This window comes from Emys orbicularis, chromosome 7, assembly GCF_028017835.1.
Source record: "Emys orbicularis isolate rEmyOrb1 chromosome 7, rEmyOrb1.hap1, whole genome shotgun sequence".
In the NCBI taxonomy this organism is placed as follows: domain Eukaryota; kingdom Metazoa; phylum Chordata; order Testudines; family Emydidae; genus Emys; species Emys orbicularis.
Genome location: NC_088689.1, coordinates 124,445,768 through 124,470,735, shown reverse-complemented (window position 1 = coordinate 124,470,735; position 24,968 = coordinate 124,445,768).

The window sequence follows — 24,968 nt, the reverse complement described above, 5'->3', positions numbered from 1 at the left end:
ATACAATGGGTACAAGTGCTCCTGGTGAGGACGTGCACCCCCGACACAAGGAGTGAAGTGCACACAGACACAAGTGATTTAATAACTGCGGTGGCTGTATGCCGACATGAGTTAGGTTGACATAATTTTGTAGCATAGACATGGCCTCAGAATGCATAAATTGTCACTTAATGCTATCACAATCTGACAATTTACACCAGCTGCAGATCTGCCCCTTGTTTAATAGAAGTCATATTACAGTTCCAACATTTAATTTTTTTTTACCACTACTCTGCAGTTGTTCCTAAAATCTTTTGCATTAAAACTACCAGATTTTATATTTGGCTTTTAAATTGGCACCTTGGGCCTGGAACCAATTGACCGCCACTACACATTTCAAATGGATGTTTTGGGAGCATCTTAGAAAATCAAGAGGTGTCTGTCCATCAGGAATCCCCAAGAAATGGGAGGGTTTTACAGTAAGGGTAACATTTTCAGAAGTGTCTGAGTGACGTAGGCTCCTAAGTCCCATTTTCAGCAGTGAGGAGCCTAAATCTCATGGAAAATCAATTGGACTTAAACTCCTAATTCCTTAAATCACGAAGAAAATGGGGTTTAATCTCCTAAATCACCGATGGTAACATTTTAAAACTACCTAAGTGTTCTGAGAAACTATCCAAGCACCTTTTTGACCTCTTTTTTGATACATTAAAAATATGTTCTAATTCACCCACAGCTACTGGACTTGAAGAGTGAATTAATTCAGGGATGTCCAATTCCCCTGTCTTATGCAGGGAGTCAGACTAGACAATCTCAGAAATCCCTTCTGGCCTTAAACTCCATGAATCAATAACTAGAAACTCTAAAGGAATCTGGCCAGGCACACATCTTACTAGTGTGTTTCCACACACATGCAGCCAATTCTGTGATGCCAATTCTGGTATGAAATCTGGCAGTTCTGCTAGAAAAGAATGCAGGGCCACCTGCAAAGCTGTTGACCACAAAGCTTTAAAAAACTCAACAACTTCCCATTAACTGGACATGACTCTTTGCATATTTCAGATGAGCTTAGCATAGCTCAGCTCTTTGGTTTAGCCAAAAGTAGCTTTCCTTTTGGCTTTTACCTGCCAGAGCTTGATGGCTTATATACCACAAGTCTCAGCAGGAGACCTACACATAGCCACTGGACAGGAACGCTGCTAATTGGATGAGTCTACTCTCATGTCTGACCACCAATTGGCAAGCTTAAGAGCTGGCAGTGAGGGCAAGATTGGCTCCCACATGCATTTCCCAAAAGGGGAAGAAAATATAGCAACTATAAAGAGTAACTTTCAGCTTAGCCCAGTTCCTAGTGGCTCGATCAGCTCCATTTTGACCAACCACCTAGAGTTGTTTCCTGTGCACCACATGGGTCCTGGTTCAAATAGCAGCAGCTGTGAAGAACAGGACCACACAGAAAGTCCAACCATGCGACGAGAGACCCAGCTAATTGTCTATGTCTGCTCTGGTGTCTGGCTACCACTTGGCAGATCCAACAGTTACAAATCCAGCCATGCATTCATGAGAGCAGGAATTAAAAAACACAATCCAATCATTTGCAAATAACTGCAGAGGACAAATGGATTGTTTGCTGTGCATCATCTTTTAAATTGTTCTATAAATATGTAAGTCATTACCTTTCTATTTCTTTTCAGAAAGATGCATGTAACTAAACATAGAGCAGCAGCAAGGTGCTGATTTGTTTGTTGATACAAACTGTCTCTATGCAGTAAGCAGACTTTGCAAGGTTGGAAACCCAATCAATATTTTGGTTACACCTAGTTACTAGGCTACTGTCAAACTTCACTGCAGAAAGTGAACAGTAGTATTCCTTAGACGACCAAACTCGCATGTCTTTTCTATTTCTGCCCATTTTTATCTTTTATGAAGATGCCTGAGGGAATAGTATTGCTATTTAACTCAGAGATGGTTCACTAAGGGAAATCCAAATGCTGTTCCATTTCCTCTTGGAGAAACTTTCCAGAGGAATAACTTTTACGCAACATACAATAAAGCAAATTATATCGAGGATGATAGCCAGGTGGAGTTTGCTATTGTTCCCGCTTCGTTCAGTAAATCACAGGTATGTTGATGGGCCAAATCTCACTCACCTTGGGCGAAACTCACCACTGAGCAGAGAGTCGAGTTCAAGGTTTAAATCCCACTAAAGACCTAATCTGAGAGTTTAAGTGGGATTTAAGTGGCCAATCAAATCAACTTTCTTATTTTATAGTGCTTCCCACTAGCCTGCTTTTACCTCATTTACACAAACTTTTCTAGACATGCTCAGGTAAGAACCACTGAATTTGGCCCAGTGTTTACATATGTAAGGCAAGCCGGATTTGGTTTATGAATGCTTTGTGCTTGCCTTTTCCCCTGTGTTTTGACTTTCAGTCTTGGCAATATACGTTAAAATGCCTTGGGGTTAGAAAAGTATGAAAATGTATTTGTTTCAAATACTTGGCTGGACTTTTTTAGGCAGGATTCCCAGTGCAGGTGTGAATATTTTTTTTGGTTGTTTATAGTCCAAACACGGCTAAGAAAGCATTCCCCATATTCTATGCATATTTCATAATGTTCTGAATATTTTCTCTGGGTGCCCTTGACTACTTTGTTTAACTCCTTATTTATTTATTTTCTTAAACACATCTGAATGGAAAAGGCCTCACTAGACAAATGTTGGTGCTTGAAGTGGTGATGGAGTGAGAGATGGCTAACGTTAAGCGTGATGCAGATTCCTGACATTCTGTCAACTCTTTGTCACTGTCAAATGTGACAGTTCACCTGTCAACTTCTGATGGAAAAACAAATCTGTCACAGTCTTTTTGGTTACACCAATGACCTTATGCCCTTTTTGTCACCCCTTGAGTTTTCCATTCGGGATTGCAAGCCTTTGAAATATGTTCAGTTAAAGTCCCCCAAGACCTATTTGCAGCTCAGCATTTTAACACCTGTGATAGAGAAGGGGGGGGGGGAGAATTTACCCTGCCCCCAAAGCATTAATTCTGGATTCTTGTGTCTTGTCTTTCTGTAAGATCTTTTTCCAGTATGCGATAAGAGCTACTTGATCTCAACTCGAGTCAGGGTTTTTTTCCCTGAAGGGACTTTACTCAGCCCCAGCGTGAAAGAGCACAATTCTACTGAAGTCAATGTGATGGGCCCACTTATCCTGGGGCTGGATTTGGCCCAGACAAAACAGTGTCTATATCCTGGCATCTGCTGACCTTAATGACATTCCAATGAAAATGCAAGCTGTAACCGGGCTCTAACAGAGCAACCAGCTTCTAACATTCTCCTTCCTTTCAGTGCAAGACAGGAGCTTATGGAAAAAATAAATAAAGGTGTAACTTACGAACTAGCTAAAGGAATAGATACATTTTATCCCCGTGCATAAATGCTGGAATGTAGGCGAGACTGGCTCTTTCATCTTGTATTCCTTTTTCTTCACCCTGGTTGAATCTTTCCTTTTTCAGATAATGGGTCATTTCCCTCCCCTCTCCATTAGGGACATATCCAATGTATATTCAATTCAATGGACAGATTCCCATTGATTTCAACGGGCACTTGATCAGACCAGAGTCCTTACACTTGTAGAGTGACTTCAATTGAGTAATAATAGGGGGTATACCTAAGAGGAGCATTTGGTTCCACTCCTATAACTACAGCATAATCTAAACTAATATGCGTTTACCCCATAAGAATATAAGAATGGCCATACTAGGTCAGACCAATGGTCCATCCAGCCCAGTATCCTGTCTTCCAACAGTGGCCAATGCCAGGTGCTTCAGAGGGAATGAACAGAACAGAACAGGTAATCATCACATGATCCATCCCATGTCGCCCATTCCCAGCTTCTGGCAAACAGAGGCTAGGGACACTTCAATTATTCTCCCACCCACTGATCTGAAAGAGAAATTTTCAGTTGTATAAACTATTACTAAAGAAAATAGTAATTTTTGTCTTCCTAGCAACATACTCAATACATTTTTATTATCAGATCATAATTATATTAATTCTTCAAATTTTCTAATACTACCTCTGGAAATCAAGATGCTGCAGTGTTTAGAACATGTGCAATCTCCTGCCTATTGTGATACTAAAATGTGTTGTGTACCCCACTTGCAAGCCAAGTACAACATGTAAAATTCTCATTTTAGCAACGGGAATGACTGAGAAATGACTTTTTTTAAAGTTATTTGTTAACAGAAATATATATTTTTTTAAAACCAGCTTTTAAGTCCAGATTTAAACATTCCCCTGAACAGCTTGCACCCCAGACATTGCAACCTGATCCTAGTGCATGATAACCAGAAAGTGAAACTGACTAAGAACAAAAGTAGGAGTATTGTTTGTTTACTTTTTATATCTCATTCAGTTTGGACAATCTACTCAGTTTCACTTTTGTTCTTAGGTTTCAGAGTAGCAGCCGTGTTAGTCTGTATCTGCAAAAAGAACAGGAGTACTTGTGGCACCTTAGAGACTAACACATTTATTTGAGCATAAGCTTTCGTGGGCTACAGCCCACTTCTTCGGATGCATAGAATGGAACATATTGAGGAGATATATATACACATACAGAGAGCATGAAAAGGTGGGAGTTGTCTTACCAGCTCTGAGAGGCCAATTAAATAAGAGAACTTCAAAAGTTTTCTCTCTTACTTAATTGGCCTCTCAGAGTTGGTAAAACAACTCCCACCTTTTCATGCTCTCTGTATATGTATATATATCTCCTCAATATATGGTCCATTCTATGCATCCGAAGAAGTGCGAGAGGACACCATGACATCAAAGAAGTCTGCAGATGGTATATTTCTGCTTGATTTGTGAATTCCCTTGTTTTTGCAGGTTTGTGTCACGACTTTAGGTTTAGCTGTTTTCACCATGAGCCTGACCCTGAAAGCCCTCTATGGGTACGCCTAAACAGCAACTAGACACCCACTGGCCCTTGCTAGCCAACTCAGGCTTTCAGGGCTCAGGCTGTGGGGCTGTTTCATTGCTGTGCAGACTTTCAGGCTTGGGCTGGAGCCCAGGCTCTAGGACCCTGTGAGGCGGGAGGGTCCCAGAGCTCAGGCTCCTGCCCAAGCATGGAAGTCTACAAGCAATGCCAGAACCCCACAAGTCTGAGTCAGTTGGCATGGGCCAGCTGTGGGTTTTTCTTGGCTGCGTAGACATACCTGATGTGCATAACTCCCATTGCGCTGGATAAGATGGGAGTGTGTAAGTTTGGGCCTCTAAATTCTGCAGTTGTTTTTACAATATTTTTTTTTTTTTTTGGATACTTCCATCCCAGTCCAGCATTCTTTGCACACCCAGAACTACTGCTGTGGAATTCAGTGGGCTACTCACAGGCTCTGCACAGTGTTGCAAATGGGGTGTAACACCGTTTCTTTAAAATGAGGAATTGAACAAAGCATATAATGGAGATGTCAAAAAGCGAGTGGAATTAGTATGCGAGGTGAGGGTAGGGGGAGTTCAGAGATCTGGTGGATCTAAGAAAATGAAGATTTCCTGGAAAATCTGTCATGTAATTTTTGGCAGACTGAAACATAATATAAATAAAATACAGTGTGCTGGTTTTGAGGGCAAACCCCACCCATGCAAGAGAATAATTGGGGGGAAATGTGTGCTGTTTTCCTTCCCCCTACATCCATCCAGAAGGATACAACTTGGCCCCATTCAAGTTACAAGTATCCTAAATAGCTCTTGTAGAATGTGGACTGCTCGATAATGATGATAGCAGCTGTCATATTCTGCATTTATGGAGAGCCTTCCATCTGAGCAGTGTGATGAAAACTGGCTTAAAATTGTGAACTATCATTTAAATTTCCAGGGTCCTGATTTGGGGCCAGGGGGCTCTGTAGGGAAGTGTGCAGTCGGGGTTAGCAGCAATCAGACTGCAAAGGGCCAGCTTACAGAAAGGGTGGGCTGAGTTGTGCCTCTGTTTTAGGGAGGCGCTTGCTGAGCCTCTCTCTGTTTTTGGATTCTTGTGTGTTAATATTCTAAATTCTATGAAATAAAGTAGTGTTATGTTGCAACCTTCCAGCAGGAGTATTTTGTTTTTATCTAACTTCTCTGTGTGTATGCCATGAACATAACAAAAAGTTATATTAAAGAATCCTTCCAAACACCTCTATGAATTGGTTAGTGCTACTCACCCCATTTTATAGATGGGTAAATTAAGGCAGAGGGAGTTTAAGTTACTTGCCAAGGGCTAAATGACTATTCTGTGGCAGAGACAGAATTTTGCTCTCACACCTTTGTGGCCTGTGATTAATCATGTGGCCATGTGCAGAAGGAGTTTCCTGATGTTCTTTTATGACACAAGTTTGATTCCTCCCCTCTCCAAAATTTGTAAGTTCTAATCAAAGGATCTTTTGAAAAACAATCAAATGTAGCTTTTGGCATTTCATTGCAAAACCTCACCTAAAATTTGTAAGTATGCATTCACATTTGGTATCTGCACTTAATTTCAACTTTAATAATAATTTCTGGTTCTAATTTGATGTTGATTGATCATGAAACTACATATAAGCCAGATGGCACCATGTTTACAGTTTTACACCAGTCTCATTTTCCAGCAGTCATTTCAAACTAGTTGTGTAATTCCAGACATGCTTATGGGACAGCCAAAGAGAGGCATTCATTTTGATTATCTCATTAATGCTTTATTCAATCAAGATAAAGCACAGTGAATGTGTAACAGGCCTAATGAGTGCAAACAAACCTACACAAGCTAAACTTGGGTCCAGCATATGGAATCGAGGCGTTGTTTACTCTGTTATAGCAGTACAATTGCTATTATATGCAATATTCACCCAGTAACTTTATATGGCTGCATTTAAAAAAAATGTTATCTTGAAGTCATTTAGGGCCTGATCCAACTCCCAGCGAAGCCAAAGGGCTGACTTTGGGTTTGATCTTGACTCACTGGTGTCCGTGGAAGCAAGACAGACATTTACAGGAATTAGTCATCAGCTTTGTTACAGGGCCTGATGGTGTGAGGTGCTAAGCACCCTCAACCCCCTGTTCAAGTCAACGAAAGTTGAGGGCCTTTGGCAGCTGGCAGGATCAGCCCTATAATTTGTAGTGCAGATCACGCTGCAATTACTGTTAAATGCACAACATATGGGAACTATTACTGCCTGTTGCCCATTTCTTGTGTTTTTAATAGCAATACATGGTTTTGCAAAACTTTATCCAAACCAGGCTGTAACCCTGAGACTGGCAGGAGGCATTTCAGCCCTTCATGTATGAATTCAAAATAAAGGACTCAAAGTCTTTTCAAATTATAATAAAGTGGGGACCAATTTCCCACTAAACAGATAAGAGAGTGAAAAATGACTATTCTGGTAGCTGCATTCCTTGTGTAGTTTTTTAAAATAGGACTTGCTTTTATTCCCATTGATGTGTGTGTATATTATTAACAGATGTACAGTATGCAGGGCCTGTATGAGTCTTGCTGTTTTTTAAATAATTTGTAAAGAGAGAGGCAGATAATGATAAATACCAATCTTCACTGTAATCTCATTCTTGGCAGAGTCTGGAGCCTTTTATGATAGCAGACATCTGAGAAGCCCGATTAATATTTAGAAGATTGATTACTTAAAGGTAAACTGCAAAGTTAAAATGAAAACTGAGTTAAGAACAGAAATATGTGCTGGATGCTCCACTGAGACGGCCTGATCTACTAAACACAGGAATATGTTTTTAGGCTGAGGTTTTCAAAGATGCTTGAAGGGATTTAGATATTCAATTCCCATCAATTTTGAAGGCAACTGAGTGTCCATATCCTTTATTTGGCATTTCCTTCATGGTCAGATCTTGCTCTGTGTGTGTATGTGTTTTAATTTTGGATGTTAACTTCATTTCCAGTGCTCCATTTAGAGATTAAAAATCAGGGGGAAATATTTCATTATTGTAAACTGATTTTTCAATTATTTACTTCCCTTCTGTTTAGTAATAGTTTATGTAATTTTTATCTTTGAAGTCTTTAAAAATGTGTACCACATTTCAGTAAATAGAGCCATGAAGCAGTAAACATTATGTGTGGTACAAAGGGTTGTACTAGTCAGTAAAAATATGAGTAAAACTAAACTACAAAAGGAACAAGAAGGAAAATCTTCATGTTAATTTCTCTTTCCCTCCCCCAAAATCTGCTTTGCTAAAGACATCCCAGAATGTATAATTTTGTGACCTCAGCTGCTTAAGGAATTTGATGCTTTCTGGGTGAAAATAATTACAGGAAAAAATAAAATCGCGGTACACATGATGTTTAACATGATTAACACATGATGATTAACAATAATGGTATATGCACACTGGGAAGTAAAAACTGGCCATCAGCTTATTATAATGCATTATATCCCCCTGTCTCTTAATTTCTAAATGGGGCAATGGAAATGAAATTAATGCACCGAAATTACAAATAGGTCACAATCTCTGTGCACTGTTGACTTCTAAAACGGCTCAGTAAAAAAATCAGTTCAAAGCACGACAATATCTGCTGTTTTAAATGCCTCTGACTCCAGACTAACATCATTTGTCTGCCAGTTAGAAAGCCATGGAAAGGGCCGTGCCTTTTAGCGATACCACATGTTACAGAGCCATTCTAGAAGGGCTTTTAAGGCAAAGCGCAATGCTGGCAATGACAGGGCCTGTTACAGGGCTGACCTTACCATGAGGCGAACTGAGGCGGCTGCCTCAGGTGCCAGACTGTGGAGGAGAGGGGAGGGGTGCCACTAGGACCCAGAGTGTAGAAAATTGTGTCTGCTGCTGGTGCCTATGTATTCTCTCTGCTCTAGATGTGCAGAGATGGTGGAGTGCTGTGCTGGAGGAAGGAGGGCACAAGAGACATAACAGGCAGGCAGGAGAAAAGGTGAGAGGGAATAACAGAAAGCAGCAGGAGCTCCAGGGAGAGAGAGGAGGAGGAGCCTCTTATGTACCTCTCTAGCACCCCCAAGATCCTGGACTCATTTACACCAGCTTGTCGGGGAGCTTCCTGTTTCCTGCTGCTTCCCTGAACCCACTTGAGGAGAACAGGCAGTCAACTGAAGTAGTAGGAGCCAGTTAGGCCCTTAACACGCTGATATCTTCCCTCACTCAGGCCCTGCTACCAGCCTGCTTATTTGTTCCCTTCAATTGAGTGTTGAGAGCCACTATAGCTGGCACAGAACAGCAGTCATGAGTGAAAGAAGAAAACGCCCCTCTGGGGCAGCATTCAGAAAAAGAAAGAAAAGCTTCCTTTGCTTTCTATCTAAGCAGGAAGGAGCTCTTCTGAGATACATAGACGCAAATGTTCACGGGGAGCCTTCCGGCCCCAGGGAGGATGTGAGTGGTGAGGAGATGCCTGATCTCCAGTTAGTCAGAGTGCAGGTGACCTGGCAGCTACTGCAGCATCCATATCTCCATCTCAAATGTACGTAACCACGCACATTCCTGAAGATCAGTGTAGATCAGAGAAGAGTGTGGTGGAAGCGCAAGAAACAGTTGCTGCTAAGTTTAGTTCCTTAAGTCTAGATGATCCAAGACTGTGGACCCACTTGAGCAGTAGCCTGAGGGACTTCTTGTACTGCATGGGCCACAGCAAGTGAAAAACTTCATGTTCCCCAAAGACAATGAAAATAGAAGTTTCCATCCAACACATTACTGGCGTGAAATCCCCAATGGTGACAAAGTGGAGAGGCCATGGCTTATGTACTCAAAAACACAGAACGCTGCATACTGTTTTTGTTGCAAACTCTTCCAGTCTAATGTTCCAGCCACATTGGGTTCTACAGAAACAAAGGACTGGAAAAATCTGGCTAGAAATCTGGCATGCCATGAGAAGTCAGCAAATCACCAGAGAGCATTCCATAGGTGGAAAGAGCCCAAGATGAGACTAAGGTTAAAGGCCACCATAGATGCTCAGCATCAAGAGAAGATTGCATCAGAGTCTCTTTACTGGCAAAATGTTCTGAAAAGGCTCATTGCCATTGTGAGAATGCTTGCTACCCAAATCTAGCACTGCGTGGCACTTCAGATCAGCTGTATGTGCCAAACAATGTAAACTTCCTTAAAACTGTAGAGCTGATGGCTGAGTTTGATGCTGTACTCCAGGAGCATCTAAGAAAAGTCACCACCCAAGAAATGGACACACCCCACAACCTTGGAAAAACAATTCAAAATGAGATCATACAGTTACTGGCAACAAATGTCAAACAGAAGATTGTGGCAGATCTGAAGTCAGCAAGATATTACTCTGTTATTCTGGACTGCACACCTGACATCAGCCATCTGGAACAAATGATTTAATGGTGCGTTTTGTAACAACAACAGAACCTAGTGGAAATGTCCCTGCAATGGTGGCTGTTGGAGAGCATTTTCTAGAATTTATTGACATTGATGATTCTACAGGAGCTGGTATGACAAATGTGCTTCTTAAAAAGCTGGAAGATACGGGAATTGCAATAGCTGACATGAGAGGTCAGGGCTACGATAATGGTGCCAAGATGAGAGGAAAGAACAGAGGAGTGCAGACACGGATCCGAGAGTTAAACCCTCGAGCTTTTTTTGTCCCATGCAGTTCTCATTCATTGAACTTGGTGTCAGTGATGCAGCATCAGCTTCTAGTGAGGCTGCTGAATTTTTTAATGTAATTCAAAGCATCTATGTATTTTTCTCTGCATCAACTCATCGATGGCAAATTTTGAAGGAACATCTGGGAACATCCTCTCTGACACTGAAACCACTGAGTGCCAGACGATGGGAAAGTCGAGTGGAGGCGATAGAGCCTATCAAACACCAAATTGGGAAGATAGATGATGCCATAGTTGCCATTATGGAGGATAAAGCTATGACAGGAACTGTTCATGGGAGAACAGTGGCAGAGGGAAATGGAATCACCAGAAACATACATAACTTCAAATTTCTGTGTGGCTTAGTGTTGTGGCATGACATACTGTTTGAAATAAATGTTGTAAGCAAGAGATTCCAAGGTGTTGACCTTGATATATCTGGAGCAATGGAACAACTGGACAAAGCAAAGTCATACCTACAGTCTTACCGGTCAGATGAGGGATTTCAGAACGTTCTGAAGAGTGCACAGAAGTTGGCAGGGGAACTTCACACTGAAGCTATTTTCCCACCCATTCAAGAATACAAGAGTCACCGAAGAAGAAGACATTTTGATTACGAGGCACGGGATAATCCCATAAGAGACCCCAAACAATTCAAAGTTGAATTCTTTAACCAGGTGCTAGATTGTGCAATACAGTCAGTTGAAAAACATTTCATGCAGCTCAAGGAACACAGCAGTATATTTGGGATGTTGTATGATATTCCAAAACTCCTCACTATACCTGAAGAAGACCTACACCAGCAATGCAGGGCACTAGAGACAGTGTTGACACATGATGACATGCGCGATATTGATGCGAGTGATTTAGGTGATGAACTGAAAGTCCTTTCAAGATACATTTCAGCAGGATCAACTCCAAAGGCTGTTCAGGAATATATGTGCACAAATAAGATGACCACCCTCTTTCCAAATGCTTTTGTTGCTCTGCGCATACCTCTAACACTTCCTGTAACAGTTGCCAGTGGAGAACGTAGCTTCTCCAAGCTGAAGTTAATAAAAACACATCTACACTCCACAATGACACAGGAGAGGCTGGTCAGCCTTGCAACCATCTCAATAGAGCATGAGCTGACCCAGACTGTGGACCTTCAGCAGGAAGCAGTTCAAATCTTTGCAACCAAGAAGGCACGGAAAGCACCACTTTTATTATTGAAAGTGCCAGTGTTTACTATGCAGACAAGAAAAGTTACATTTGCTGTTCAGGCGTTTGAAAGTTAAGTGTTACTTAAAATTTTTGAACAAGGCATTTTAAGTTGTTAGTTCTCCTTTATTGGGGTAGGTAGCAGAGCAGTACCATGAGAGGAGTAGAACAGGAAGAAGGCAGAATTGAGACCTTTCAACGTTTTGGCCTAAGGGAGGGGGCATGGGGGCGTCATTTGAGCTCCCCACCTCAGGTGCCAGAATGTTGTGGGCTGGCCCTGCCTGTTTAGATGAGTGGTCTTGACTATTTATCCCACGTGGTGCAGAGATACCCTATCTGCAGAATTTTGCTATCAGGTACAAGTTGAGGGTTACTCCAACTTAGGCTGGATTGTTGATCTGCAAAAGCAGTATCGCTCAGAGTTCAGTATGTGCATACACTTTTTATTGATGGTCTGTTCTCCTGCCTCGTTACCTCTAACTGCGATCAGTTACAGGTTACCTCAAAGGTAAAATCTCTTCTCACAGCAGCCCACAGCTACTCTCCTTTCTGTGGAGGAGTTAGAGACAGTGGTTCCTGTCTTAAATAACAGGAAGGATAGACAATCTATCCCCTTCCTGCCCCCACCCCCATCCTCCAAAACAAGACCAAAACCCAAGGAGGGAATTCAGAGAACATTTTCTATTCAAAGTAAAGAAATCCCAGGGGCTTCTTTTAAAACACCCCCAAGTACTGACTGTAGCACAAGCAGCAAAGCGCAGCATTTAGCACCAGCACAGCCTTGCTGCTAGAAAATGTTCCATAACTTATCTCGGCAGCAGCTGCAAAGCAGATGGAAATTGGTGTGGCTAAATCATTCTGCACTCGTCTTGGACAAAAATCAGATCCAAACCGAAGAGCGAGTTTTGTTTTAATGATTGATTTTTAAAGGTATGAGTTTTGTATCTGCATGTCTTGTTCTCATAGAGATGTCATTGTTCGCCACGGTGACGGGGGGGGGGGGGGGGGGAACGCCTACAACAAAAAGGCTTCAGACAGTTATGGTTGCACATACTATAAAGGTCGTGTCATAGCAGTTCTAGCCAATTTCTGATGCATCTTGCCTAAACACAGGCCTTCCATAGATCTGCAGGAGGACATGATGGCAGCAAATGTAGCCTTTGGAAAGTCAACAGGATGTTGAGAGCCAGCTAGGTGGTTATTGCTTGCTCATCTGTTTTATTGGCTATGTAAAAATGTGCATGCAATCTGTTGTGAAATCAACTGAATCAGCAGGCTGTGCCGTATAAACTGTCTGGGTGATCTTCTGCAGTCCCTATTCAGGCAAAATTCCCATTGAACTTAGTGGGAGTTTGTCTCAATAAGACCTATTGGACTAGGTTTATAGGCACTGCTGGAAGAAAGAGAAAAATCTCTTGACCACACAGTGTGGTGCATGGGAACGTGACTATGCATATTGTAGGGTGAACAGATGTCCCAATTTTATAGGGACAGTCCCGATTTTTGGGTCTTTTTCTTATATAGGCCGCACCCCCATCCCGATTTTTCACACTTGCTGTCAGGCATAGGCGTGCGCAGCCCATTTAATTAGGGTGTGCACCCAGGGAGCCCCGCCCTAGCCCCACCCCTGCCCTAGTCCCGTCCCCATCCACTCCCTCCTACTTCCTGCCCCCTGACTTCCCCCCTCAGAACTCCAAACCCCCCTGCGCCTTGTCCCCTGACTACCCCCTCCTGGGACCCCTGCCCCTAACTGCCCTCCCAGGACTCCACCGCCTACCTAAGCCTCTCTGCTCCTTATCCCGACTGCTCCCCTAGGACCCTACCTGTCCCCTGACTGCCCCAACCCTTATCCACACCCCGCCCCCAGACAGACCCCCGGGACTCCCACGCCTATCCAACTGCTCCCCACCCCCTGACAGGACCCCCAGAACTCCTGACCCATACAACCCCCCACTCCCTGCCTCCCCCAACCCCTCTCCACACCCCTGCCTCCTGACAGCCCCCCCAGAACTCCTGACTCATCCAACCCCCCAGCTCCTTGTCCCCTGACCACCCCCTCCAGAGACACCCCCCCCATGACCCTCCTTGCTCCCTGTCCCCTGACTGCCCTGACCCCTATCCACCCCCCACCCCCTGAGAGACCCCGGGACTCCCATGCCCCATCCAACCCACCCTGTCCCCTGACTGCCCCCACCCCTTATCCAACCCCCCTGGCCCCAGACCCCTTACCATGAGATGAGGCTCCTAGCCTCCCCTGGAGCCAAACACTGCCCCGTGGGAGCGCACAGCCCCGGCCCCCAGAGCGCTGCACGCGGTGGCATGGCTCCAGGGGAGGGGGGAGCGTGTCTGCCTCACCATGGAGACAAACGCTGCTCCACGGGAGTGCGCAGCCCTGGCTCCCAGAGCACTGCGCGCGGCGGCATGGCTCCAGGGGAGGGGGGAAGGCGGGGTAGGGGCCAGCGGCTTGCTGCGCTTGGCTGGGCGCGCCGGCCCGGGAGCGCGGACCCCGCGGCTTGCCGCGCCGGGGAGTGGAGCCATTTGCCCACCCCTGCGTTAGGGTGTGCCTGGGCACACCCTGTGCACACGCCTATGCTGTCTGGTCATCCTAGCATACTGTAACATCTTGGCAGCAAGGTCGAGCTTCACAGTTGTCGTTATGCAATGCTCCATGGCCAACTGGAACTTCATGATGCTAGCAGGACTAGAACTCCAAGCAAAAAAGCCAGGCCTCTCCAACTTGAGCTAAATGAGAATTCCTGTCAACTGTGCAGGGCCTGACGCATGACTGAGCAGATTTGATTCCATCCAGTATAGGGCAGAGGTGCAAATACACTCACTGTCCAGATCACAGCAATACAGAATGGATTTACAGGTAGCTGAATATTATTCCAAGCGTTTTTCAGTCCTGTTTCTGGTCTCAATTACTGGAAAGTGAAAATAAAATAAAAAAGAGGGAGAAAATGTTGAAAAGGACTAAGAGATTTCAGATATTGACAACAAAAATGAAACTTAGTTTTTGCTGGAGACACGCTCTGGGCTCTTGATACAACTTGACCGCAACACGATGCATTCAGCTTCGGATTTGACTCTTTTATCACCTGTACCAGTCACTGCATGCAGATACGAGCACTTACTGGCACGTGGCCTCACTTTGACAGAATTATCTCAGTTCTTTCAAGGTCTGACTACAACCATTTTCATTTTTACCTTGTGTGATAAACTCAGGACAGACAGCTGCAAGGGGCGGGGGGTAGAAAACAGCCCCGGAAGGTTAAAAGCCCCCCTCCTCCCTATCAACGGAGGAGGGGTAATTACAGATCAATCAGGTTCAGCTGAGAAGGGGTTACCAGAGAATCAATTAGGATCGGCTGAGAGGGAGTTACCGGAGGTCAGTTAGGATCAGCTGATTCCAACTAAGGGCTGCCTGAGACCTTTTTAAAGCCTCCCCTGTTGGGAGAAAAGAGGGAGAGAGAGAGAAGGAGTTATGCTGCCAGTAGGTTAGGAGCAGCGAGACAGCAAACCTCACTAGGATAGGAGGCTGCATTCCCTCCCATAAGGGAGAAAAAGAAGCACGAAAGACTGGTGGAGAGAAGGACTGGACTTCCCCTGTGCAACCAAGAGGGACTGTTTTACCCAAGCCTGTCTCACCAAGGCTAAAAGCTGCTGAGGCTGGTGAGACCGAGAAGGTGCCTTGCCACACTTGGCTATTGCCAAATCTTGCTTGCCATATTCACAAGCTTAGTCCCGCTTTTAAGTCAATGGAACTATTTACATAAATCTATCAGGATTTGGCCTGGTGCCTTTTGATTTATGGTACTTGTGGATTTTATTTTGTAGTCTGTGGTGTGTTTTGTTACATTGTAAAGCACTGTGGCACTTGCAAAAGGAAATCTATAAATTGAATATCACTATTTATGGCATTGTTTAAAGAGCAATCTAACACCTTCTTTGGGAAGGATGAACTAACTTGAGCGCAGTATAAAGATGGCTAGTTAACAGAGTATAGTGAGTGCTTCATAACCTTCAAGTTTGTCTCTATCTTGTGTATGGAAAATCAGTTTCCTGTGATAAGAAATCATTCTTGAACAAATCCATTACTGATACACAAAATTTGGCTAATTCAAGAGTATCTCAATTGAAGTCCACATACACAAGGGCCAAAATATGATCTCATTTACTCAATGTAAATGTGGAGTAACTTCATTGACATAATCCAGATTTATATCTGTATGAGTCACAGCAGAATTTGTCCTTCAAGATCGTATGTTTTTGCCATACTTTAAATGGAAAAAAATGGGGGGGGGGAATTAACAGATGAACATGTTTTTGTAAATTTTAAGGAAAATACTTCATGAAAATGTGAATTAATAGAATTATGACATTTTTTTCCACTAGGGAAAATGAAGGTTCTATTGAGGTCTGCTGGCCGAGCTTCAAAAAAGGCCTAAAGTTGGATGATCGAAGATTTGTTTTCAATTATTCATTTGTTTTCAATTTCTGAAGGTCAAAAGACAGACTGGCATGGGGAGGAATGTGGCTATCATTAAAAATTTAGTTACTTTTTGTAGTCCAATTAAACTCATAGATAATAGCAGATAAAAACAACTGTGCGATTGCTTTTCTGACACGGCACTGATTTATTGATACTGAGCCTTGACTTGTATGGAGCTACACCCAGGATGAATTTACCTGTCAAGGTTCTCTTATTTTTTGGGAAGAATTTGACAGCTGAGGGGATGGGGAGGGAAGATTGGGGGGCGGGGGGGGAGAGAAAAAGAACCCAAGATGTGATAATGCCCTTGGAGGTGGATTTTCTTCAGTGACATAATACAAAGACCCTGAGGATGTAGGCATTCTAGTAGATCAAAAATTTAATATAAGTCAATTTGCAGTTGTGAAAAACACTAATATTCTGGGGTGTGTTAAGACGAGTGTCATATATAAGACAAGGGAGGTAATTGTTTCGCTCTACGCAGCATTGGTGAGGTCTCAGTTGGAGAACTCTGTCCAATTCTGGGCACCACGCTCTAGCAAAGATGTGGACAAATTGGAGAGTCCAAAGGAGAGCAACAAAAATGATAAACGGTTTAGAAAACCTGACCTATAAGGAAATGTTTAAAAAACTGGGCATATTTAGTCTTGGGAAAAGAAGACTGAGGTGGGGAACCTGTTATGTCTCCAAATATGGTAAGGGCTGTTTATAAAGAGGAATGTGATCAAGAAGTAATGAGCTTAACCTAAAGCAAGGGAGATTTAGGTTAGACATTAGGGAAAACTTTCTAACTCTAAGGGTAGTTTAGTTCTGGAATAGGCTTCCAAGGTAGGTGGTGGAATCCCCAGGTTGGACAAACCCCTGTCAGGGATAGTCTAAATTTCTTGGTCCTGTCTCAGTGCAGGGGGCTGCGCCTGATGACCTCTCTAGGTTTCTTCCAGCCCTACATTTCTATAAGTCTATAATAAGTCCTATCCCATGCAAAACTTCCACTGCAGCCACTGTGAGTTACAAGTACAGCAGGACTGCAGGATTAGCCCTGTTATGAAAGGTTTATAATATGTAATGATAAACCTTGCAGCTGAGACTTACTTTTTCAATACCTTTTAGGAGTTCTGTTGCCCTCCTACTATGAACTTTTGTTGTTCAATACTTCAAGGGCCTGCTCTTGTGTCTTTTGTGATCAACAGGAGTTTTGCCATTAACTGCTGGGCCACATTTAGGCCCCAGTTCAGCAAGGTACTTAAGCACAGGCCTAACTTTGAGTCTATTGCTTAAAGTTAGGCAGGTGCTTCAGTACCTCGCCTAATCTGGATTTTAAACTAGAGATGGATCTGAACTGCAAAGTTTGATTCTGGATATGGATTCTGAACACAAACGTTCAGAGGTGGGTGCTGAGATTAGGGGCCTGGTTTGGCCCATTTTAAAGGTAGAAGCTAAACTAGACATGTTAATCCCAATAAAAGCTTGGATTCTGAATATCACCCATTCCCTGCCCAATATTTGGGGTGTTTGGCTCCAACTTAAAATACTGTTTTTCTCTATCAGTACACGTATGGCCATTGCCTTAACCATGGGTGAAGTTCTGATGTGTTTTGTTATATTTTCTATAACCTTAATATGAAGAAGCGATGTCGAAATAACACTCATTTTGTGGCACAAATTGACCAAAGCCATGACATTCCAAAGTGAAGGCTTAAAAGGCTTTGCAAACCATAGCTCTGACGGTTTTGTGTGACAGAAGGCACAATGGCATGAACCTAGAGGTGAAAGTAAGCCGGTCCGGTCAGGTATGGTGTACCGGCAAGAGCCAGTATGCCGTGCCAGACTGGACTGGCTTCCGCAGCGGTGATTTAAAGGGCCCAGGGTTCCAGCTGCTGCGGGGAGCCCCGGGCCCTTTAAATCCCCACCAGGGCTATGGCAGCGGGCCTCGGGCGGGGATTTAAAGGGCCTGGGGCTCCCCGGAGAGGCTGGAGCCTCTGGCCCTTTAAATCACTGCCAGAGCCCCGGTGGGGATTTAAATGGCCCGGGGCTCCAGCTGCTGTGGGGAGCCCCGGTCCCTTTAAATCACCGCCGGAGCACCAGCAGCCGTTCTCCAGAACCTCAGGAGAAATCAGCCTAGCTCTGTGAACTTTCATAGACCTACAGCTTGGGTTTTCAAAAGCACTAAGCAATGGCCTATAAAATTCTCACTGGCTTCAGTGGGAGCAAAGTTAAGCTAATGTTGAAAGCTTTTGAAATCCAGCCCTCTAGCTTATGGCTTTTACATAATTCTTTCTGCAAAATAAAATGAGGTTAAAGATAAGGGGTAGGCTGCAGTGAATCAATATGCCCTATGCAAGGAAGCCCATCTTAGACATTGATTTATGGGTTGATGGTACCCAGAACAATTGCAAAACTACTGTTGTTGGAACATGGAGTAACAATGCAGTCCGCCACCAAATTAAATATTAAATAAATAAATCCAATATAACAGGTAACCTTGTCCCGAGTCAGACCTTTTGTTGGCATCCTTTCATCTGTGAGACATGGTAGGAATTGCAGCCTATGATGTAGATGGTTTGCAATGTCTCATGGGACTAAATAGTCCAATCCGAGATTTGCCTGATCTTTGTCAGTTGTTGCAAATGTCTGTATCTTGGTTGGGAGGTGCTTGCTTCCTGCGGGCACGTTTCTCTTCAAGTGTAGGAGGCAGCTCCTGTCATGGGCTTTGATACCCTGACTGAGACGATGGCGCCACTTGTTATGATCACTTGTCAAGATTTCCCATCGGTCGGGATCAATTCCAAATTCCTTCATCTCTCGCTTGCATGTGTCTTTATAGCAAAGCTTGGGACATCCCGTTGTTCCCTCTGATAGCTCCCTGTATAGCATGTCCTTGAGTATGCGTCCATCTTCCAACCTACTAAGATGGGCCAGCCAGCGCAGTCGTCTTGAGCAGGGCTGTCACACTTTATAAGTTTGCCCTTTGAAGAACCTCTGTGTTGGTGACTTTATCTTGCCATTTGGTGTTGAGTATGTGGTGTAAATAGCATAGGTGGAAACTGTTTAACCTTTTCTCCTGATGAGCATAAGTTGTCCATATTTTCCCCACCAGACTGCTCAGGATGCAAGCTTGGTACACTAGCATTTTGGTCTTGATGGTAAACTGAGTTCCATGCTCTTTTAGTTAGTCTGCTAAAGGTGGTGGCAGCCTTTCCAATGCGAACATTTCGTTCTTCATCCAGTGAGATGTTGGTGGTCAACGTAGAACCTAAACAGCTGAACTTTGGACTACTTCTAGCTGGTTTGCATTTAAGGTGATTGAAGGATCTTCTGGAATCCCCTGTCCTAATACAACCGTTTTCTTAATGCTGATGGTGACAGCAAATGCCTGACAGGCACTTGAAAGGCAGTCCATGAGTTCTTGTAGTAGATCTTCATTGTGGGCTATGGGGGCAGCATCCTCAGCGAAAAGAAGTTCCTGATTTGCACCTTTTTTACTTTAGTTTTTGACTTAAGTTGTGACAGAGTTATGTTAAAATGCACTTACTCAAACGGAGCCATCAGACCTGTTTTGGGATATCCCACTGTTTTTAAAAAAGAAAATTGGGTATCTATACCAGATCAAATTGGCCACATTACCGAGTCATGCAATATCCATTAACTCTGAATTGTGCCTATTACATGTGAACAAGGCCGTGGGAGGATTATCCAACCAGTGTCTAATATGGTCAAGTGCAAGTATTATTTTAAGTGCTGGAAATTGGACTTGAAGGCTTTCATGAAATAAATGTTTGTTAACATTAACATTTTTGTTAAGCATGATTGTTAACTAAACAGGTCCGTATGAGAAGTAGTGTATTTATTGCAAACTACTGGGAACTAATTCGTTTTTATATTCCTAAAATTATGTTGTTAAATAAAGGCCTTGATTCCAATTCCATTGAAGTCGAACGCTCCCAGTTACTTCAATGACAGCAGGACCAAACCAAATATATTTTCACTTCTCCTCTTCTCTTTTTTGTCTGCTCCTCCATATTTTGTTCTGTTCCTCCTTATCTTTCCTTTCTGTTCATTGTATATTTACTTTTACTCTTTACATATTTTCACTGAACATTATAGCCCTTTTGTGCCAGACATACCTTTTACTACTCCATGACTGTATTTACTGACATTTGAGGTACATATTCATATTTTTAAAAAGGCTTCAAAGATAATTGTATATACATAAAGAAAAACACACTTCCATGATGCATCAGTGAAGAAAGAGCAAGGAAAGTTCTTTGAACCGTGCTAAAGAAAATGATGCAGATTTCCTTTAACTGATTCGTTTCAATACGAATATTCCAGGTTACCCACTTGATTCAGAAGCTAAATCGAAGGCCTGCTTTTGTGCTACAGTTGCCTTAGGTCCTGCCATCTGATAATAGGCAAACTTCATTCAAGAACGTATAATGTAGCTTTATATAATCTGCCACTAGGGTGGGTACAAAAAGCAGTGCATTTCGTGCTATCCTATGGAGATTGTCAGGGTCAAATTTGTAGCACTCATAGTCACCATTGTGTGTCATTGAAGAAGACTGACTTGCATTCTAATTACACTTGCAGCTAGAATGATCAATAAGGCTGTAGGTAGATCCTGGACCAAGGAACTTATTTTGTTATGAAGCTTTTTGTTCTTGAATCTAGTATCCCCCGTGGTAGGGCATTTCACAACTATCTCCTTGCTTTGGAGTGGACACATCGTTTGTGTATATGTAAAATGTGCATAAATACTGGGTGATATTTTGGAGAGAGATTTGTTACAAACAGGGTTTTCTCCTTTTCATTTCACACAGAGCTGCTGGTGAGGTGTACAGTATTCTTGCACATTGATAATCCCATTTTTTTTTATGGGTCTGATCTTACGATACATGCAGATCTGGCCCTGAAGGCAGTAACCGTTGAAGACTTCGTACAATGAAAATGCAATACCATAGCATACTCAGTTAGAGCCCAAGGCTGCATTCCGTGCATGATCCATACTCCCATTGACTTCACTGGGCACACAGTGAGAGCAGGTGAAGGTGGGTGAAGATCAATATTCTTTATTATTATTGTTCTTATTTGTACTATCGTAGAACCTAGGAGTCCCAGTGGTAGACCAGGACCACATTTTGCTAGGTGCTGTACAAACACAGAATAAAAAGACTGTCCCTTCCCCAAAGAGCTTGCAATCCAAGTATAGACAAGAGACAACAGATGAAAACAATGAGACAATTTTGGTCAGCATGACAGGATGTTATGTATTAGTATTTTCAACAGGAATTTAGCTGCCACTCTACACATGAAATATCCTAATTAATATTTTACAATGGGGGTCTCTGATAGATAGAAGTTCTGCAGATAATGACCGCGCTCCCCACTAGGTCCCCATCCTTGTTTAGCAGTTTGGATGATTCATGTAATCTTTTTTTGCATGAAAGTCTCATCACATTTTTTTATACTTCTCAAATTTTCTCTTTTACAGGCTTTGAACTTCACGAAATGGCAGAGGAATTATCTGCACGGTGCGTTTGGAAAGATTGATAGCGCACAGGTTTGCTCTAATTGGATGTCATGTTCACCAAAGACGGTGAGTTGCAATAAATTGAGATTTCATGTTTGACGAGAGAAAGGCTCAGATGTAAGCTACCTAAGATAAACAACTCCGATAAAGTGGCCAAATGACCTAGATGGATAAGGAAGGCTTAAAGTTGTACTAACCTTTGGGCCATGCTCATGCTTTAAATTTGCATAAGTGGAAATGGCTGTGAATCATCTGAGAACACAAGACCTACCGTAACATGAACTGTGAAAATATATGTAACACAGGGCCAGGCTTAAATCTTATGGGGATCTATATGTGGTAACCTTTTAAGGGTCCCATCCAGCTCTTTATCCGCTGTGTCCAGTTGTCCTTTAGGTACCTAGAACACTGCTCTCTTGGCAACATCTCTACCTTCATCTGCTTGTGAAGCCTTATGCCCTCTGGTGATCAGCTTGCATGGAACAAGAAGCCACAGCATAGCATACCAGCTAAGAGCACGTGTGAAGTTAGAGCATCCACACTTCACCACAATCCACTGCCACTAGAACTGGCTCAGACATCGAATGGGGAAGTGTATTTAAAACAATATTGAGTCATTTAAAGAGAGTTCAAATTAGGTATAGTTCCAAACTGGGCCATCAAAGGGTGCTGTTCATTTTCCCTCCCTGCTCAAGTCAACGGGCATCAGATCAAACCCTCGAAGGAGCACTTCCACTGTTGGGTTGAAGGGTGTTTTTGTCTCTTGACAATCCTCACCACATCTCATTCCCTTTAGTCTTCCATGGTCAGTTTTTCTGCCCTGTGCCCACTCATTCTTCCCAGGATGATGTCACTTGTCTCCAATAGGCTGTTGGATGGGGTCCATAGTGCGTAAACTATCAGGCAGTTTGAGAAGCCCAATCCAAATGCTGGGCTCAGTGCAAACAATGTTTTGGGAGAGTCGTATACAGAGAGGAGAGCCCAGTCCAGGGAGGTAAGGAGCCACCAGGAGAAGATGATGTGATGGTTTCTGCCTCATTGCAGTGGAAATTTTGTTCAGTTTCCACATGAGTGTTTCTGTGCCTGTCCACTCCAAGGACTTAAGTGACCACTGGGCCTTGTGTGGGCTTTTTACACTAGAGTGCATGAATCCCTGGCGAAATAGAACGGTCACCGCTGGTAGTGAAATAGCATGACAGATGTATTCAAATGAAACAGTACACCTGGGGAGGAGTGGAGTAAAATTAAACTGCCTAACTCAAAAGAATTGGGTTGTAAAATTTTCAAAAGGGCCTAAGTGACTTGCGAGTGCAAGTCCCATTTTCAAAATGATGCAGGCAATCGCAGCCTAGATCCTCAGAGGTAGGCATAACTCATCAATGGGAGTTAGGGGCTTGAATACCTTTGAGGATCTGGAGACTATTTCTCATTGATAGTCAATGGGACTGAGGGCTTGTCCCGGACTACGGGGGTGTGATCTGCAGCGCGCATCAGAGTGCTGCATTGCAATTCCTGTACGGACTCTGCAGGCACGAACGAAAAGGTACCTAGTTTGTATTAATGTAGTCCTGCTTGAAGAGACAATGTTAATGAGAACTTAAGTAACTTTTAATTTATGCCCACACATTCCACATGGGGGAGTTAAGCACAGCACTTGGGTGGGTGCTGCAATTCGTATCCTCCTAATCCGAACTGCGGTGCAGTGTAGACATAACCTCAGACATAACTCCTAAGTGCCAATGTCCCTTTTGAAAATGAACTTAGTGATTTAGGGGCCTTAGGTGTTTTTGAAATTTTTGCCCCAGAATTCTTTTTTCCTTTCCAAAGGAGGAGCTACCATCTTTCAGTGGGGGGTTCAGAAAATCTATTTTCCTGATACAGCAACGGGTGGATCTACACTCAGGTGCTGAAAATGTTTGACAATTTCTCTCTCTCCTTGAAAGGGGGGGAGGGTTAGGGTTAAAAGCAAAAATCAGTCATAGAATGTGGGGAGCTTTTTTGATATCTGCTGCTAAATATTGTAACAGTGAATATTTTGTTCTCCATGCTTCAAAGTAATACCTTTGCTTACATTATAACTTAGATGTAAATGTCACATGCTTTTTACCTTTCTGGGTATTCATAGAAGCTGGACAGTCTGAGATCCAGAAGTTAAAAAACAAATAATCTAGAAAGAAGAGTTGTCTTGCTTTCTCCATAAAGTCATAGAGAAGTATAATGGAGGGAAAAGAAAAACAAAAAAACCCACCCTAATGAAATGTGTAATATTTAAGATAGGGCAATCTGGAAGTCTGAACTTCAGAACTGAGTTGAATGAATGCATACATACAGTGGTTTACATTTACAAAAAAAGCCTTTATCTTATTGCAATATTGACATTCATGCAATATCTTCCTCTTCCTAGAGGGCAACGTCACAGTGAGCTGATACCAATGCGATAAGATAAATGCTACCTTTACATGTTAGCCGCCTTTGTATTGTGTTTTTTATGGGAGGGAAATTCAGATTAAAAAGGAAGTTTGTTTTATTTTTTAGTTATTTCAAAGGGAAAAAAACATGCTCGAGAGATGAAAGGAAAAATAGGTTTAAATGGAGGTTTCTCTTTCTAATAGCAAAAATGGAAAAATATTACTGTTGGAAAAGGTCTCAGACACACATCTTGGTTTCAGTTAGTCAATTGTAAGTACCTAGATTCCTGTGTTGGTATCAAATTTAATTAATTTTTTCCCCAATTGTGCAAACATTTAAGTATGCGCATGGCTTTACTCACATGAGTTGTCTCATTGAATTCATATGTGAAACTGGATAAGGAGCAGAAGATCTTGTATAAAAAGGGGAGCTGACGTTTGCCTAATTTTCAGTGAAAAGCATGAAGGAATCGAGTCTCAAACACTTGCATGGCCACAGCCATGCATATAAAATAGTACCAGAATAGTACCAGACTGCCATAAACAAAAATCCTTTTCTCGCAAATGAAGAATAACTCCATTTTATAGTGCAAGAAAACAGCATCCTGGGAAACAGACCTTTTTAACTTTGATATCTGTGTTCTGCTTTTGTGATTTGTCTAGCTTCTGCTTCAACAGGAAGGCATTTAATCAATCCAAGGTAAAAAAAAAAACAAAAAAACAAAGAAACAAATCAGCAACTTCCAGAAAAAGAAAATGCAAGG